Raw genomic sequence first — 19,301 nt, 5'->3', positions numbered from 1 at the left:
AGATGTGCTCCTTTCTTTGCCGGGTAAACTGCAGGGACCTTACTTTGAAGCTCAGGAGTCCCAGCAACTAAGGCCACTCCAAATTGAACATCAAACAAGATTTTTGTTTTCTCAAAGTTCTTGACAGGCTTGGCACGAGTTGTTGAGGTTACAAATACAAACAGTCAACTTATGAATCATGCAGATGTTTCCCCTTAGCTGCTGGGTTAACTTCTTCCAAAGGTGGAGAGATCCTGGGATGCTCTTTACCCTAACCCTGAGTTGCTATATCAGAAAGAGCAGGTCTTTCCCTATCTAAACTCAAAGCTAGCTTGGAGATGAAGTGGTTAGAGCTTCTTCCAATGGCAGAAAAATCCTGGGATATTCTTTACCCTAGTGCTGAGTTACTGTTTTAGAAAGAGCAGGTCTTTCCCTATCTAAACTCAAAGCTAGCTTGGAGATGAAGTGATTAGAGCTTCTTCCAATGGCAGGGAAATCCTTGGATATACTTTACCCTAGTGCTGGGTTACTATTTTAGAAAGAACAGGTCTTTCCCTATCTAAACTCAGAATTAGTTTTAAAGGCAAGAGGTTAGTACTTACGATGGCTTGTCTGAGCTGGCCTGGCTTGACCACACCAGCACATCTGAGTTCTTTTTCTCTTTTGTAGAAGGCAAAGAGGGCTTCTTAAAAATTGAGATTTCATCCCAGGAAAAGGGGGCGGCCTCAAGATCAAAAAGATACTTTTGCAAGCCTACAGCAGCAAAGGCTTTGCAGGCTGGCTACAAACCTCTGTTGATGGTTAACTATCAGGGTGTTGCTGAGTCTGTAGCAACCCTGAAAGAAACGCAAAAGGGGTGCTATTTCCTACAACTATGGGACAATGCAAATCAAACCCCTGGACGGAACATCACCATGGCAGTTGAAACGGTGTCAAACTGCATTCATTTGACAATGTAGATCAGTGGTTCCCAACCTGTGGTCCGTGGACCACTAGTGGTCTGCAAAAACTAAAAATTGGTCCACAACCTCACCATAACTATACCGTTGCAATGAGAGCAACTGGTCTCACGAAACCCTCTTATAGTGCTGAGGCTTATTAAATATGGTTTTCTGTGGGTGAGCAGATGGTGAATACTGGATGACATATGTTCTGTATCAGAAACTAGAGCTGATGTGGTCTGTCCAATGCAGTTTTCTGAATCAGCACCCCAAATAACCAAACCAGATCTGAAGTTGAGCAAAAACTGATTCGTAACCCTTTTGGTACTAATGTTAGAGAGTGGTCCTGGTCAAAAAAAGGTTGAGAAACACTGGTGTAGATATGCCCTAAGCAAGAGGAATGGAAAGGAAAAATATATTTTGCAATGTTCTTTATGCTGTGGGAAAATCCTTGGAAAACACATTGTGGCTTGAATATCTCACTGGAATTTCACCATAGCGACACACTGAAGGACCTAAAGGTCCTTAAAGATGTATTCTCTCAAATAAAAAAGTGAATTCAATTAAAAACCCTTTTGCAATTTGGAAACTCCATCTGTGCAAAACTCACATTTACTTGCAGCATTATATGAGGCTACACTGACCATATCATTCAGTTTCAAATTGCATTATACGGCCATGTAAGTGGGCCACGGTTAACCAATACCCAGAGAAGCTGATAGATGCTGGATAAAGGTAATTTCTGGTTGCCTGAGAGTTACTGTCAAAAATAGACCTAACTAATACTATATCCCCATTATACCATACCATGGAGCCACAGTGGTACAATGGGTTAAACCCTTGTGATGAACTGCTGACTTAGAATCATAAAATCATAGAATAACAGAGTTGGAAGAGACCTCATGGGCCATCCAGTCCAACCCCATTCTGCCAAGAAGCAGGAAATCGCATTCAAAGCACTCCCGACAGATGGCCATCCAGCCTCTGCTTAAAAGCCTCCAAGAAGAAGCCTCGACTTGAAGGTTGGTGGTTGAAATCCGCAAAATGGGGTGAGCTCCCTTCTGTCAGCCCTAGCTTCCCATGCGGGAACATGAGAGTAGCCCCCTGCAGGCTGGTAATACATCCAGATATCCCCTGGGCAGTGTCTTTGAAGACTTGCCTCAATTCGCTTCTGACATGATAAAAAAATACCATAAATTGTGTATTGGCTTGATGTTCATACTGAAATACAGTCATTAATGGCAAATTAAGACACATAAAGACAAACCCTGGTGCCCCTGGTGGCACAGTGTGTTAAAGCGCTGAGCTGCTGAATTTGCGGACAAAAAGGTCCCAGGTTCAAATCCCGGGAGCGGAATGAGCGCCCACTGTTAGCCCCAGCTCCTGCCAACCTAGCAGTTCGAAAACATGCAAATGTGAGTAGATCAATAGGTACCGCTCTGGCAGGAAGGTAACAATGCTCCATGCAGTCATGCCGGCCACATGACCTGGAGATGTCTATGGACAAAGCCGGCTCTTCGGCTTAGAAATGGAGATCAGCACCAACCCCCAGAGTCGGTCATGACTGGACTTAACGTCAGGGAAAACCTTTACCTTAAAGACAAACCTAACTTAAGGTAACACAGGCTGGATCTACACTGCCATATAATGCACTGATCTTGGCAGTGGAACTCTCTCCCCCGGACTGTGGTGGAGGCTCCTTCTTTGGAGGCTTTTAAACAGAGGCTGGATGGCCATCTGTCGGGAGTGCTTTGAATGCGATTTCCTGCTTCTTATTTATTTATTATTTATTTACAGCATTTATATTCCGCCCTTCTCACCCCGAAGGAGACTCAGGGCAGATCACATTACACATATAGGCAAACATTCAATGCCTTTTAACATAGAACAAAGACAAGACAAACATAGGCTCCGAGCGGGCCTCGAACTCATGACCTCCTGGTCAGAGTGATTCATTGCAGCTGGTTGCAGCTGGCTTGCTCTCCAGCCTGCGCCACAGCCCGGGCCTTCTTGGCAGGGGGTTGGACTGGATGGCCCATGAGGTCTCTTCCAACTCTACTATTCTATGATTCTATGATTACATGGGTCTACACTGACCCTATAACGCAGCTCAAATTGCATTATATGGCAGTGTAGATTCATCACAGTTTAATGGCATTATAAAAACAGCTTTGTGAATTTAAAGAATTATTTCTTCGATTTCGTTTTTGCCAGTTGCTTGAGTTGCAGTTAACCGGATCGGCTGTAAATGTTCTTTCCACCCGCCGCTATGCCACCATCACCCCAAACCACTGGGGGTGATGGGAGTCATAGCACACACATCTGGAGGCAGTTGTTTTGAGGCCGGCTGCCATGGGCTTGAAGGAGCGACCTTGAATCTGATGCCGAGCACACCTTTCCCTTTACTGCAGCAACTCTTTCCTTCGGCAGAGGAGCAGGTGTGCGCTGCTCCTGCTGCAGTTCCTCTTGACTTCTCTCTCATCCAAAAGAAAGGCGGCAAAGGGAGAAAGAGACCCGAAATTCCGCCTCCCTCCAGCGCCCATCTCCCCTTCCCCGCTGTTCCCTTTCTTCAGCAGATGAGTCATTTCGTCTGCAACCCTCTCTGTTTTTATCCCTCCCCTCCAAACCATCTCTCCCAATATTCTGTATCAAATCAAAAGCCTTTCTTTTTCCCCCTTTGGCAGCAGAGAGGGAGCCTGCAGAAATGCAACCTTAACGCTATCTCCGGCAAGCAAACAAAAGACTTTTAAGGAGGAATCGGGCCACTGCTGCCATTCAGAACCAGCTTCATGCTCTGCTTTTGGGCACCAACATCCCCAAGGAAGGGCAGGCGGATTAGGGGAAAGCCTCTTTCCTTTGCAGGGCCTGGATGTGGCATGAATTGCTCTTTACAGGGCCGCCTGTTGAGGCTCCTTGGAGCACATGGTTGTGCAAGAATACACACATGGAAGGGTGGAAGGAGAAATGGACAGTTTTAAGGGAGGGTGCTAACTGCATTTGTTTGTTTCTCGGAGTAGGTAGAAACTGAAGGCAATAAAAGAAGCAGTTTTTCGGAAATAAGCATCTACGATAACCTTTTTTGGTCTCATCCAGAGATCTGTTAAGCCACAGGGTATCTTCCCATACTTCTTTCATGCCCTCTATCCAAATAGGTCTATCCAAAAAACACTGCAAAACCTCTTTGACTAAAGATGACATGTGGAAAGGGGGAAGAAGCGTTATGTGGCAGGCAAAATTAATATTATTATTATTATTATTATTATTATTATTATTATTATTATTAATAATAATAATCATAATAATGGTTTGGACAAATGTTCGACAGTGGCAATGAAGAAAGGAAAAATCATTGAAAGTGAGGGCATAAATATGCCTAATGGCCAAACAATAAAGTGTCACCAGCCAGAGGCCTATAAATATCTGGGCATTATTACAGCTGGACAACATCAAGCATGAACATGTGAAAACTGTGGTCAGCAAAGAATACACACAAAGGATCAGAAAAATTCTCAAAAGCAAGCTCAATGGAGACAACACCATCAAGGCCATAAACACCTGGGCCATATCTGTCATAAGATATACTGCTGGCATCATAAACTGGACACAGGCGGAACTGGACAATTTGGACAGAAAAACAAGAAAACTCATGACCATTCATCATTCACTGCACCCTCGCAGTGATGTTGACCGGCTATATCTGCCTAGAAGATCAGGGGACAGAGGACTCTTACAAGTCAAACAAGCAGTCAAAGAAGAAGAACATGCCCTGGCAGAATATGTAAAGCAAAGTGAAGAACCTGCTTTGATTGAAGTCAAAAATCAGAAACTCCTCCAAGTACAGCAGAAAAAGAATCAGTACAAGAAAACTGCACTACAAACTAGAGCTGACAGCTGGCACAACAAAACACTGCATGGAAAGTTGACAAAATTGAAGGAAAAGTTGATAAGGAGAAGACCTGGCTATGGCTCACAAATGGGACCCTGAAGAAGGAGACAGAAGGCCTGATCCTTGCAGCCCAGGAGCAAGACATCAGGACAAAGGCAATTAAGGCCAAGATTGAAAAATCAGCTGATGACCCAAAATGCAGACTGTGCAAGGAAACCGACGAAACCATTGATCATATCCTCAGCTGCTGTAAGAAAATCGCACAGATAGACTACAAACAGAGGCACAACTATGTGGGCCAAATGATTCATTGGAACTTATGCCTCAAGTACCACCTTCCAGCAGCAAAGAACTGGTGGGATCACAAACCTTTAAAGGTAATGGAAAATGAACACGCAAAGATACTGTGGGACTTTCGAATCCAGACTGACAAAGTTCTGGGACACCACCCACCAGACCTCACAGTTGTGGAAAAGAAAAAGGTTTGGATCATTGATGTCGCCATCCCAGGTGACAGTTACATTGACGAAAAACAACAGGAAAAACTCAGCCGCTATCAGGACCTTAAGATTGAACTTCAAAGACTCTGGCAGAAACCAGTGCAGGTGGTCCCGGTGGTGATGGGCACATTGGGTGCCGTGCCAAAAGATCTCAGCCGGCATTTGGAAACAATAAACATTGACAAAATTACGATCTGCCAACTGCAAAAGGCCACCCTACTGGGATCTGCACGCATCATCCGAAAATACATCACACAGTCCTAAACGCTTGGGAAGTGTTCGACTTGTGATTTTTTGATACAAAATCCAGCATATCTATCTTGTTTGCTCTGTCATACAATGTCGTTGTGTCAATAATAATAATAATACTTTATTTGTAGAGCACCCTATCTCCCCAGAGGGACTCGGGGTGGTTTCCAACATATACGGCAAACATTCAATGCCAGCAAATATTAAAATACAAACAAATTACAACAAAGCAGATCACATCCAGCAATATGTGAGCAACCTTTTTTTAATCGTATCAGAAGCAACTTGAGAATATACTGCAAGTCACTTCTGTTGTGAAAGAATTGGCCATCTACAGAGATGCCCGTCCTAATGGGAGGCTTCTCTCATGTCCCCGCAAGCTAGGGCTGACAGACAGGAGCTCACCCCATCTTGCGGATTCAAACCGGGAACCTTCAGATCAGCAACCCAAAATTTAGTTTTGTAGTTCAGCCGGCGCAAGGGTTTAACCCATTGTGCCACCACAGTGGTAACCTAACTTTAAAACTTAATAACAAACAAAAATAGCAAAGATAAAATGTAAATAACCCATACAAACAAACACATAATATAAATTTATCACTAGGTAAAACACCTAGAAGTTAATGACTAAAACCTAAAGAAAGTTGAGGCGATTTGCCACAATAATAATAATAATAATAATAATAATAATAATAATAATAATAATAATTTTATTTTTATACCCTGCCTCCATCTCCCCAGGGGGACTCGGGGCAGTTTACAAATACAAAACAAACATACAATACATCATATCCCCAAAAATGCGCAAATGTAAATTAAAAAGACATAAAATAAAATCACAATCATTAATAAAACACTGGATAAAATACAGCATTAAAATCATAAAATGAACTGGGCAATAGTGCACTGAATAAGGCTTGTAAATATGAAGTTAAAGTGCTATAAGATCATGGGGGAGAACCTTAAAATGGGGGTGAACCCCTAAGGCTATATCAAAAGAAAAAAAATTAACCATGCGGGTGCAACCGATCAAAAAGGAACCGCTAGTGCAAGAGTTTAATATACAAATTGGCGGTACTTATTCAAAAGCCTGTGTAAAGAGCCAGGTTTTCAGGCTCCTACTAAGCACAACCAAGAGGCTGAGATCGATTCCAGTATCTAGACAAGATTTAGCATATCTAGGAATGGATGTAGGTTGAGTGGTGCTAAGTCTTCCTCCTCTCCATAAGCCAGAGTGCATAGATGGGCTTTTAGCAGCTTTCTGAAGGTGAGAAGAGACAGAGCAGTTTTTAGTTGTTTTGGGAGGGAGTTCCAGAGGTAGGGAGCCATCATGTAGAAGCCCCCCCCCCCCTCATTCCCACTAGCCATGCTTGAGACAGGGTGGAACTGAGAGCTGGGCCTCCTCCGCAGATCACCAGGCTCGAGCTGGTTTGTATACGGAGATGTGGTTCTGCAAATAGTCTGAGCAATATGCACAACCACTCTTTTCAAAGAATCTAGTCTTTTTCCATACTAATTATTCTATAGCTAAGTCTAAAACCCCTGGTGACATGGCTGCAGGAAACCAACTCTGAGCACTTTAACAATTCGGAGTGACATTTTCTGGGACCAAGGGTGTCCCTAATCCACAAGCACTGGACTATAAAAAGTGCTATAGTCAAGATTTTGAGTCAAATTCCAAACTTCTACCAAGAGCTGGTAGCAGATGACAGGTGAAGACCTCTGCCCAACGCACTGGAGAGATACAACCAACCTGAACAATAATACTAAAAGTAAAAGATGGGATAAGGATAACGCAAAGCAGCTTCCTATGTTGCCCACCCAGCAGATATGTGTGAACATGGCTTAGGTTTCAAATGTAATTTGGGGAGCTATGTACCACCTACCTCTGGCACATGTTGGCAGCCTGTTTTATTCCAATAGAAAAACCAAAAACTCTACCATAGATTAAATGCTTTCCTTCAAAAATCATTTTAGTCTAGGACAATGATGGGCAAGCTTTTGCTCTTGGTGTGTCAAAATTCACCAAAAAACCTAGCATGACTTGGGTGGTGTGTCACTTCAAGAAAAAAAAAACCCATAATTTCGCAATAGGTATAGTTTAAATAACAAAAATGTATAATTGTAATATATAACTGTATTTAATAAATCAAAAACTATTTACTACCCTTATTTCCATGTCCAACGATCTATGGTACCTCTTGTAGTTTCCACACTGATTTCTCTCTATTCTAGTTTCAATGTAGTCATGAATAATGAATATAATAGTAATAAAATGATAATATATTACAATAATAATAGAATATATATATATATATATATATATATATATACACACACACACACACACACACATATACATATATATAATGTAATGTGCATAATTCCCATGGAGTAAACAACAAAACCACTGGACCAAATCACACCAAATTTGGCCACAAAAGACATAGTCATCCAATCAATCTGCAGGCAGCAGCGTGTCAGCAAAAATAGCTAGGCGTGTTAGTGCTGACACGCGTGTCATAGGTTGGCCATCACTGATCTAGGAGGTTTTAAAGCCATGATGGAGCTGCAGCTTGAAATTATGACCTATACTGGTTAGAAATTTAGGGACCAACTTAAAACAGGTACTTTTTGTCACACATTAATAAGGTTCCCCCTTGTACTCAACTGTGCAACAGAGGCTCAGGTGCACTGGAAGTACTGTATTTTCTGGCGCATAAGACCACTGGGCGTATAAGACGACCTACAACTTTTCCAGTTAAAATATAGAGTTTGGGATATACTCGCCATATAAGACTACCCCTCTTCCAATGCACACCAAATAAAAATCTATCAGAGCGGTAGCGCAAACATGCCTATCTGGCCCGCTCTTGTATCCTATTACCGTACCTCCTTCTCTGCCGTTCAGATCTCACACATGCGCACCTACGCTGCTTCACAGGATGCGGCCACAGCAGTTTTTGAGCTCCCAGATTCTCCAGTCCGGCTCGGAAATGTCAGCACCCACCCTATAAGACGATACCCGCCATATAAGACGACCTCCGACTTTTGAGAAGATTTCCCTGAGTTTTAAAATAGTCTTATACACTAGAAAATACAATAATTTCGTGTGAAGCTACCTCTTGGTTTTTAATCCTTGGAGACAGACGAGGTGATCGAAACCTCAGGTTTCATCTTACCAAGAGCTGGGCAGTCACACAGATCAGGTTGCCAGCTTCTTGTTTATCTTTTTGGACTTGCTTTTTGAAAACAGCATGAGTCCAATTTGGCTGGCACTGTTTTTCCTAGCATGGGACTAAGTCGGGAGCAAACATTTCCCCCATGATGGATGCATTTTCTATGTATCCGATCCTTTGAAAGTCACACAAGCAAGGCTAGTAAAAATGTTGCAATCCTATTGTGGATTCGTGTTTTATATACAAGACTAACTGCACTAGTCCAAAGGAAACCATTGCATCAGTGAAACTGCCAGCTAGTTGTAACCAATGGCCCACTTCTAGGTCGTCGGAATCAGGTGTGCTGGATTATAGTTCAATATAGTAGGTAAAGGTTTTCCCCTGCCATTAAGTCTAACCGTGTCTGACTCTGGGGGTTGGTGCTCATTTCCATTTCTAAGCCGAAGAACCGGCGTTGTCCATAGACACCTCCAAGGTCATGTGGCCAGTATGACTGCATGGAGCGCCGTTACCTGGTTAGGGATTTTTCAATATTAAAAAGGTAAAAGTTTTCCCCTGGTGTTAAGTCCAGTCGTGTCTGACTCTGGGGGTTGGTGCTCATCTCCATTTCTAAGCCAAAGAGCCGGCGTTGTCCGTAGACACCTCCAAGGTCATGTGGCCAGTATGACTGCATGGAGCGCCATTACCTGGTAAGGGATTTTTCAATATTAAAAAGGTAAAAGTTTTCCCCTGACGGTAAGTCCAGTCGTGTCTGACTCTGGGAGTTGGTGTTCATCTCCATTTCTAAGCCGAAGAGCCGGCGTTGTCCGTAGACACCTCCAACGTCATGTAGCCGGTATGACTGCATGGAGCGCTGTTACCTGGTTAGGGATTTTTCAATATTAAAAAGGTAAAAGTTTTCCCCTGACGTTAAGTCCAGTCGTGTCTGACTCTGGGGGTTGGTGCTCATCTCCATTTCTAAGATGAAGAGCCGGTGTTGTCCGTAGACACCTCCAAGGTTATGCGGCCACTGACATGACTGCATGGTGCGCCTTTACCTTCCTGCCGGAGTGGTACCTATTGATCTACTCACATTTGCATGTTTTCGAACTGCTAGCTTAGCAGAAGCTGGGGCTAACAGTGGGAGCTCTCCCACGTCAGCAAGTTTAGCAGCTCAGCAGTTCAACCTGCTGTGCCACCGGGAACCCATAGTTCAGTATAGAAGTAGATTAAAGTTTGGATGTTCCAAAAGAAGCAAAGCAGCCTGTTCCACACCCAAGACACATGGTAACAGGATTCAGGTGCAGAAGCAAGATTGGTTGCCATTAATAGAAGAACCATCTCATTTAACAACTACATAAAAGAAGCAAAGCATATAGGAAGCTGAGCTTAGCCAAATCCACTCTCCTTCCACTTCCACCCAACTGTTGAAAGGACCAACAACGATCTTTCTCAAGGCCTCTTTCTCCCTGGATTTAAAGTTCCTTGACACACTTTACAAACCTGACCGCGCTGTTGATTCATACCAGCACTGCCCTGCAAATATCTGCAATATTCTGGAGAAACTTCACATACACTGAAGCTGGGGTCGAGGTTTTGGAAATCTATGGAACCGTGCACGCTCCTTTTTTGAAAGTGCTGGGCACAAAACAAAGGATTGTGTTCGGCGCATGATGTATGGGGGGAAAACAATGCACATCTTCCCAGTCTAAACAGATTTACTTCTAGAGGCTCGACAGGGATGACCAGGCTTGGCAATGATGCAAAGCTCTTCCGCTCGCACAAACAACGCAAACGCTCAGCCTTGGAGTAACTTGCCACTGTTTTTCAAAGGCCCTGATGCAACCAGCCCACATCATCCCCACCTTAAAGTTTGCCAGGGATGTCTCAAAAGCAACACAGTTGGCATGATTGTAAAAAGAGAAGCAAATATGAGAGCAACCCACATGCTTTGCCTCCCTCCTCCGACGCATCACCATACCCCAAAAACCCAGAGCCAGATTTGGGCACGGCATTGATCTCCCTAATAAAACTTTTCCCCGGCGACGCAGAGACAGGTGGTAGGATAAAATCCAGATGGTGGTACCTTTTGCCGGGAGAAAATGCAACAGAAACTGCCCAAGGCAACCCAGGGAAGATGGGCTATAGGGATGCTCAGCGGATGGATGCCGGGCGCTTGCTGTCATCCGTCGTGCCTCGCTTTCACTCCTTGCGTCCAGATCTTCCAGCAGCCGAGACCAACTGGGCTGGAAATGCATTTAGGAATTATTTGCTGGCACTCACGCTCCACCTCCTGGGCCCTGCGATTGGTGGGCTGCGCTTGTGATGCTCAGCCGGTCCTGGCTCCAACGCAGCCTTCCTCTCTCTCGCTCTTTAGCTGCTGCTGTTATGCTCAAGCGCATGAAGGGAAAGGGGGAGAATCATGCACACTCCAGGCAGGCTTCGGATGGCAAGGTGTGCCAACTGGTGTCTAGGACTGAGTTCTCCGACTGAGACTGGCACAACAGGAGGAAAAATGCTCTAATATGTTCTCTATGTTCTCATACAGAACACAGAGGCTATTTAGAGGCAAAAGGCCAGGGATATCCTTTATATCGGTATCTATCTATCTATATACATTAATTTTATATATGAATTTCCCCCTCATATGTTTGCAAGTCTTTGCAAACCCTATATACATATACCGTGTTTCCCCGAAAATAAGACAGTGTCTTATATTAATTTTTGCTCCCAAAGATGTGCTAGGTCTTATTTTCAGGGGATGTCTTATTTTTCCATGAAGAAGAATTCACATTTATTGTTGGACAAAAAAAATAAACATTTATTATATATTGTATAGTAGTTGTCATCACAAACCAGCATAACCAGACTATTTCTTGTTACTACCATTATTTCCATGTACAACTGGTATGTACATTTACCAATCCTGCATACTCTGGTGTTCTGTTTGGCAGATGCCGGGCATGCTTCCAAACAAAAACTTCGCTAGGTCTTACTTTTGGGGGAGGTTTTATATTTAGCAATTCAGCAAAACTTCTACTAGGTCTTATTTTTGGGGAAACAGGGTAGATAGCTAGAGATTTCCATGTACAGTAGAGTCTCACTTATCCAATATAAACAGGCCGGCAGAATGTTGGATAAGCAAATATGTTGGATAATAAGGAGGAATTAAGGAAAAGCCTATTAAACATCAAATTAGGCTATGATTTTACAAATTAAGCACCAAAACATCATGTTATACAACGAATTTGACAGAAAAAGTAGTTCAATACTCAGTAATGCTATGTAGTAACTACTGTATTTAGGAATTTAGCACCAAAATATCATGATGTATTGAAAACATTGACTACAAAAATGTATTGGATAATCCAGAATGTTGGATAAGCGAATGTTGGATAAGTGAGATTCTACTGTACTAGTATCCAGCTTGAAATTTGCAACCTGTATTTGTTTCTACACGAGCGCGTGGTGGCACAGTGTGTTAAAACGCTGAGCTGCTGAAGTTGTGGACCAAAAGGTCCCAGGTTCAAATCCTGGGAGCGGAATGAGCGCCCACTGCTAGCCCCAGCTCCTACCAACCTAGCAGTTCGAAAACATGCAAATGTGAGTAGATCAATAGGTACCGCTCCGGCAGGAAGGTCACGGCACTCCAGGCAGTCATGCCATTGGCCACACGACCTTGGAGGTGTCTATGGACAACGCCGGCTCTTCGGCTTAGAAATGGAGATGAGCACCAACCCCCAGAGTCGGTCACGATTGGACTTAACGTCAGGGGAAACCTTGACCTTTACTATTTGTTTGTACAGACAACCAGCGTTGTGTTGTGATTTAAACATTAGTCTACAACTCTAGAGGTTAGTGTTCGAATCTTCACTCTTGCAAGGAAATCTTTACGTGCCCTTGAGCACGTCATGCTTTCTCAGCCTCAGAAGAAGACAAAGGTAATTTTTTTCTGAAACAATTTTGCCAAGAAAACCCCATCCAATAAAATTACATTAATTGAGGCATCAGTAGTTAAATGTTTTTGAATATTATTTACATAAAGCTCAAATTTAAGATGGAGTCCCGGTGGCGAAGTGTGTTAAAGCACTGAGCTGTTGAACTTGCGGACCAAAAGGTCCCAGGTTCAAATCCCGGGAGCAGAGTGAGCGCCCGCTGTTAGCTCCAGCTTCTGCCCACCTAGCAGTTCGAAAACATGCCAATGTGAGTAGATCAATAGGTACCGCTCCTGCGGGAAGGTAACGGCGCTCCATGCAGTCATGCCGGCTGCATGACCTTGGAGGTGTCTACAGACAACGCCGGCTCTTCAGCTTAGAAATGGAGATGAGCACCAACCCCCAGAGTGGGTCACGACTGGACTTAACGTCAGGGGAAACCTTTACCTTTTACTATATAAATATATTGTAATATTAAAAGTAATATTACAAGTAATATATAATATATAATTAATATTATTATATTGTATTATTAGTATTCTATTGTATTACAAAATAATATCATTAATAAAATATTAATAATAAATTAATAAATATTATTAATATTTATTTATTATTATTAATAAATTAATAAACCTACAGAAGGTGGACCTCCTCAAAATAGGTAGGAAAGGCTTGGTTTTGTAGTGGATTATTGCAAATTATTATTATTTCATTATTATTATTATCAACATTTATATCCCACCCTTCTCACCCTGAAGGGGACTCAGGGCGGCTTACAAGTTATATGTGCAGACAATATATTATTAGTATAGCACAAAATAAGCATTATAAATTACTATATTGCACTATACAACTATATTGCAATATTATTAGTAATATTATATGTAATATAAATATAGAATTATAATAGTGTATTATTATTATATCGTATTACATTATAATATTATCAATATTATATGTACATATCCAATATATTATTAGTATAGCATTGTGGGTGGGAGGAAGAACTCTTGTCTGCTGGAGGTAAGTGTGAATGTTGTAGTTGGCAGCTTGATTAGCACTGAATAGCCTTGCAGTTTCAAAGCCTGGCTGCTTCCTGCCTGGAGGAATCCTTTGTTGGAAGGTGTTAGCAGGCCCTGATTGTTTCGCCATGATGCAGTTCACAATGCTATGTCTCAATGCTATGGAATCCTGGGATTTGTAGTTTTACGATGTCTTGAGCCCTCTCTGCCAAACACTGCAAACTACAAATCCCATGATTCTATAGCATTGAGTCTTGCAAGCTAAAGTGGTGTCAAACTGCATTGCTTCGACAGTGTCGCTGCACCCCTTTTTGATGGAAATCCGGGCGGATGGTTTCTTTGCAACTTCGCAAAGAAATCATACTGCATTAGACTCCATTCCTTCGCTGTTCATATAATTATAGTGGGATGAATGCAATGCCTGGTGACTGTTGTTTGGTTTGCGTGAGTGTCTTAAAAGGTTAGGTGAGAAAAATTTAAAAACCTATATTTGTTGTTAAAAGTTTATAAAACTGGATGGATCTGTCTGTTTCAATTTCTTCCAGCATGGAATTTTTGAATTTCTTCCCTATGCTTGAAACAGGAATACGAGGGTTGAATGAAAAGTAATGCCTCCACCTTCGTAACTCCTCAACAGAGGGCAGTCCTGGTCTGTGGCAGGTCCTGGCTTGTTCAGTAGACTCTCCTCTACAGTTCCATTTGGCAGGAAGCCTTAGCATTGAACAGTTGTGTTGTTAAAGTGCGAAGTATGGAACCCTGCGCAAACGGGGAAGCCTTAGCATTGAACGGTTGTGTTGTTAAAGTGCGAAGTATGGAACTCTGTGTAGACGGGGAAGCCTTAGCATTGAACGGTTGTGTTGTTAAAGTGCAAAGTATGGAACCCTGCGCAGACGGGGAAGCCTTAGCATTGAACGGTTGTGTTGTTAATGTGCGAAGTATGGAACCCTGCGCAGATGGGGAAGCCTTAGCATTGAACGGTTGTGTTGTTAATGTGCGAAGTATGGAACTCTGTGTAGACGGGGAAGCCTTAGCATTGAACGGTTGTGTTGTTAAAGTGCAAAGTATGGAACCCTGCGCAGACGGGGAAGCCTTAGCATTGAACGGTTGTGTTGTTAATGTGCGAAGTATGGAACCCTGCGCAGATGGGGAAGCCTTAGCATTGAACGGTTGTGTTGTTAATGTGCGAAGTATGGAACCCTGCGCAAACGGGGAAGCCTTAGCATTGAACGGTTGTGTTGTTAATGTGCGAAGTATGGAACCCTGCGCAAACGGGGAAGCCTTAGCATTGAACGGTTGTGTTGTTAATGTGCGAAGTATGGAACCCTGCGCAAACGGGGAAGCCTTAGCATTGAACGGTTGTGTTGTTAATGTGCGAAGTATGGAACCCTGAGCAGACGGTTGGTCAATGCAACTCAAGCAACGTGCAGTCACTGAATTCTTGACAACAGAAGGTGTCACCTCAAAGGAGATTAATCAGAGAATGCACGTTGTTTATGGGGATTGTGTTGATGTGAGTCCTGTGCATAGTTGGGCGAGTAAGTTTAAAGATGTTGAGGTGGGAACATCTGACTTGCGTGCCAAACAAAGAGTTGGACGTCCTGTAACAGCAGAGTTTCACAAGCAAAAGGTCAACAGATTGATTCAGGACGATCGTTGTATCACTCAGAGATAAATTTCAAGCATAATCGGCATTTCACAAGAACGTGTGGGTCACATTATTGCTTTGCTTGGCTATCGGAAGGTCTGTGCAATATGGGTCCTGTGAGATGCCGGTTGCGGAAACAGAGTGTCGACTTCTTCCATGACGGCTTCAGAAAACGTGTTCATTGTTGGCAGAAATGTATCCAATTGTCTGGTGATGATGTGGAAAAGTGAATAAAGGTAAAGGTTTCCCCTGACGTTAAGTCCAGTCATGTCTGACTCTGGAGGGTTGGTGCTCATCTCCATTTCTAAGCCGAAGAGCCGGCGTTGTCCGTAGACATCTCCAAGGTCATGTGGCCGGCATGACTGCATGGAGCGCCGTTACCTTCCCGCCGGAGCGGTACCTATTGATCTACTCACATTGGCATCATGTTTTCGAACTGCTAGATGGGCAGGAGCTGGAGCTAACAGCGGCTGCTCATGCCGCTCCCGGGGTTTGAACCTGGGACCTTTCGGTCTCCAGCTCAGTGCTTTAACGCACTTCGCCACCGGGACTCCTGGAAAAGTGAATAGTGGTAGTTAAAGAGCACATTCTATGGATTATTTCTGCATTTGATTATTTAAAATATTCCCATCCAAACCCAAGTAACGAAGGTGGAGGCATTACTTTTCATTCAACCCTCGTAAATATGCACACTGGGAACTGAAAGAGAATTTGAAAGCATGACTTTCTCCTATCTCGATATCCCAGCTATTTCAGGTTCAAACTCTTCCTCTCGGAGACCGTATTAGTTTCCTTTCCAGCCGTTCATCTCCCACAGACTTGAAAGGCCAGACAGGGCTCCTTTGATTTGAGACATATTTTAGAAACCAAATTGCCCTCTAATAGGGTTGTCAGTGGTTCAAAACATACCTTGAGAACCTCGGTGTGCAAGTGGGCAAAGGGCATGGGGTGCTTTGGTGCCCTTTGGTGCGGTCATAGTGTGCACGCAGGCCTTGATGTTACGGGTTATGCGCCTGCCCTTCTCTGACTCTCTCCAACCTCACACAAAGGCACAGCCTTATTAAAGGCATCTCTCAAATAGAAGGCACAGATACTATTTTTAAAAGAGAATAATAGATGGAAAGAAATAGAATTCGGTTTGGGAAGGCCTGCCTTACAAATCAGTACCAGCTCAAAGTAGGAAGAACTCATTCAAGACGATCAATAAATAACATTACTATCCAAGATCAATGAAAGAGTGAACCTCCACTTTCACCCTGAAGCAATAATACAAACAAGATTTTTTTTTGCACTTTGTCAGGCATTTAGTGGCAACGATATATGTACGATGGGATCTTTTGGCTAAATACCGTATATACTCGAGTATAAGCCGACCTGAATATAAGCCGAGACACCTACTTTTACCACAAAAAAACTGGGAAAATATTGACTCCAGTATAAGCCAAGGATGGTAAATTTCAGAAATAAAAATAGATACAGTAGAGTCTCACTTATCCAAGCTAAACGGGCCGGCAGAAGCTTTGATAAGCGAATATCTTGGATAATAAGGAGAGATTAAGGAAAAGCCTATTAAGCACCAAATTAGGTTATGATTTTACAAATTAAGCACCAAAATATCATGTTATATAACAAATTTGACAGAAAAAGTATTTCAATAAGTAGTAATGCTATGTAATAATTACTGTATTTACGAATTTAGCACCAAAATATCACAATGTATTGAAAACATGGACTACAAAAATGCGTTGGATAATCCAGAACGTTGGATAAGCGAGTGTTGGATAAGTGGGACTCTACTGTATACTCGAGTATAAGCCGACCCGAATATAAGCCGAGACACCTAATTTTACCACAAAAAAACTGGGAAAACATTGACTCCAGTATAAGCCGAGGGTGGTAAATTTCAGAAATAAAAATAGATACCAATAAAATTACATTAATTGAGGCATCAGTAGGTTGAATGTTTTTGAATATTTACATAAAGCTCAAATTTAAGATAAGGTAACTCCAACTCTGATCAAATCATTATTCTGATCTTCAATGCAAATGTGCTTATGTATTCTTTTAATAATAATAGAGTAAAATAATACATGTAATAATAATAATAATAAATACAGGAAAATAATACATGTAATAATAAACAGGGTAAAATAATAAATGCAGTAATAATAATAATGATGATAAAATAGATCAGAGTGAAATAATAAATGTATTAATAATAATAAAAATAGAGTAAAATAAATGTAATAGTAGCAACAATAATAGAGAAAAATAATAAATGTAATAATACCAATAATAATAGAGAAAAATAATAAATGTACCATATATTCTCGAGTATAAGCTGACCCAAATATAAGCCAACCAGACCCTCACCCGAGTATAAGCCGAGGGGGGCTTTTTCAGTCTTAAAAAAAGGGCTGAAAAACTAGGCTTATACTCGAGTATATACAGTATATATCCTTTACCACATTAGATTAAATGAATGGTGTTTTTTGTTTTTCTAAGTGCAGCCTTGGGCTTCCGGGGACCCCCGGTGAGTTGTAACATATAACGAAATAAATGAATAATAATATCTGATTCCTGGCCTTCTCATGAGGTTTTCTGAGCACCTCGTGAAATTTCATCGTTCCCACTACGAGACTTTTTAAAAAATAAAGGAAACAGACAGGCGTATCTGTCTCGAAAAGGGTTTCCACATGAAGCTGAGGGGATCGGCCACAAAGGAGGAACGAGATGATCCGACGCCACAGATTTGGCATTTGCAGTCACAGGCAAAAAAATATCTGATCGCTCTTCAGGTTGCAAGAAAAACAATTCCACCTAAACGTTAGGAAGAACCTCCTTATGTTAGTAAAGGTAAAGGTTTACCCTTGACATTAAGTCTAGTCAAGTCTGACTCTGAGGGTTGGTGCTCATCTCCATTTCTAAGCTGAAGAGCCGGCGTTGTCCATAGACACCTCCTTGGTCATGTTGCTGGCATGACTGCATGGAGCATTGCTACCTTCCCATAGAAGCGGTACCTATTGAAAATAACTTGGATAATCCAGAAGCTTGGATAAGCGAGGCTTGGATAAGTGAGACTCTACTGTACTTTATTTCCCATACCACCATACTTCGCCACAGCAATGCGTGGCCGGGCACAGCAAGTGTTATATATAATTGTCACTTGTATTGAAATGCTTTTAATGTAAACCACTTTAACTCTTCTTTGTGCAGAGCTGTCCTTGGACTCAGGCAGCAAAAGACCTTAGGCTTCTATTCAGAGATTCCACCTGATCCAAATGGCATCCCCCAAAAATGGATGGCTTTGAATCTTGAGAAGCTGAACATCACCAGATAAAAAGTCCTCTGCATTGAAGGACTTTTCATAAAACCCATTTCCCTGCATCCATGCAAACAAGCAGCTTCAAACCATGAGAAGAGTCCTCTTGCCCATCGACGTTCATTCTAGTATCGAGACCCGAAAAGCTCTTAATCTGTGATCCCTTTATTTTAAAAAAAGGAGAAGAGAGAGAAAGCATGCTCTAATATCTTTCAGCGCTCTAATGTAATCACCATTTGCAAAGCAAAAAAAGGAAGGCAATGTATTGTGCTATCAAAAGGAATGCATTGATGATCAAGCAACTTACGAGTGGAGTAAACAGCTTTCTCTGGGAACAAGTCCTTGGATCCAGATTGATGCCTCCTGGTTTAGAGACGCCGAAGAGCCTGTTTTGCGTGGGAAGGAGAAAACACTAATAACGCTGCCCTCTGTTTGAAGAATTCTTAAGCATCTCCTTTGCACAGAATAATGCATGCCTTTCCAGAGCTGCTTTGGTAAATATTCCAATAAATAAGCATATAATAATAATAATAAATACTAGAGAAACTCCTTACATTGAGCGTGGAGAAAGGAAATCTTATGGGAAATGGTTAAAAATGGGGGTTAGGAAAACCAGGCTTCATCATCCACTGTGACACCGAGTCCTTAATGGAGTAATTCC

The 19,301-nt window shown here is 42.2% G+C and overlaps 1 protein-coding gene across 7 annotated transcripts in view; it reads right to left on the bottom strand.

Annotated features, from left to right (window-relative positions):
* The window catches only part of zmat4 (zinc finger matrin-type 4), a 221,977-nt gene extending 203,009 nt beyond the window's left edge, over positions 1-18,968 (bottom strand). For 3 of the 7 annotated variants that reach the window (XM_062960817.1, XM_062960824.1, XM_062960823.1), the window contains exon 1: positions 10,800-11,045. The gene's annotated coding sequence lies outside the window, so the exon portion shown is untranslated. Of the gene's footprint in view, positions 1-10,799; positions 11,048-18,947 lie in introns of those variants that run through there. The other 4 variants (XM_062960821.1, XM_062960818.1, XM_062960816.1 and 1 more) reach the window with 4 other exon arrangements.
* Positions 18,969-19,301: the final 333 nt, after the last annotated feature.

This window comes from Anolis carolinensis, unplaced genomic scaffold (assembly GCF_035594765.1).
Source record: "Anolis carolinensis isolate JA03-04 unplaced genomic scaffold, rAnoCar3.1.pri scaffold_8, whole genome shotgun sequence".
In the NCBI taxonomy this organism is placed as follows: Eukaryota; Metazoa; Chordata; class Lepidosauria; order Squamata; family Dactyloidae; genus Anolis; species Anolis carolinensis.
The sequence above is the reverse complement of the archived record's forward strand: the minus strand, read 5'-3'. Positions and strand labels throughout refer to the sequence as shown.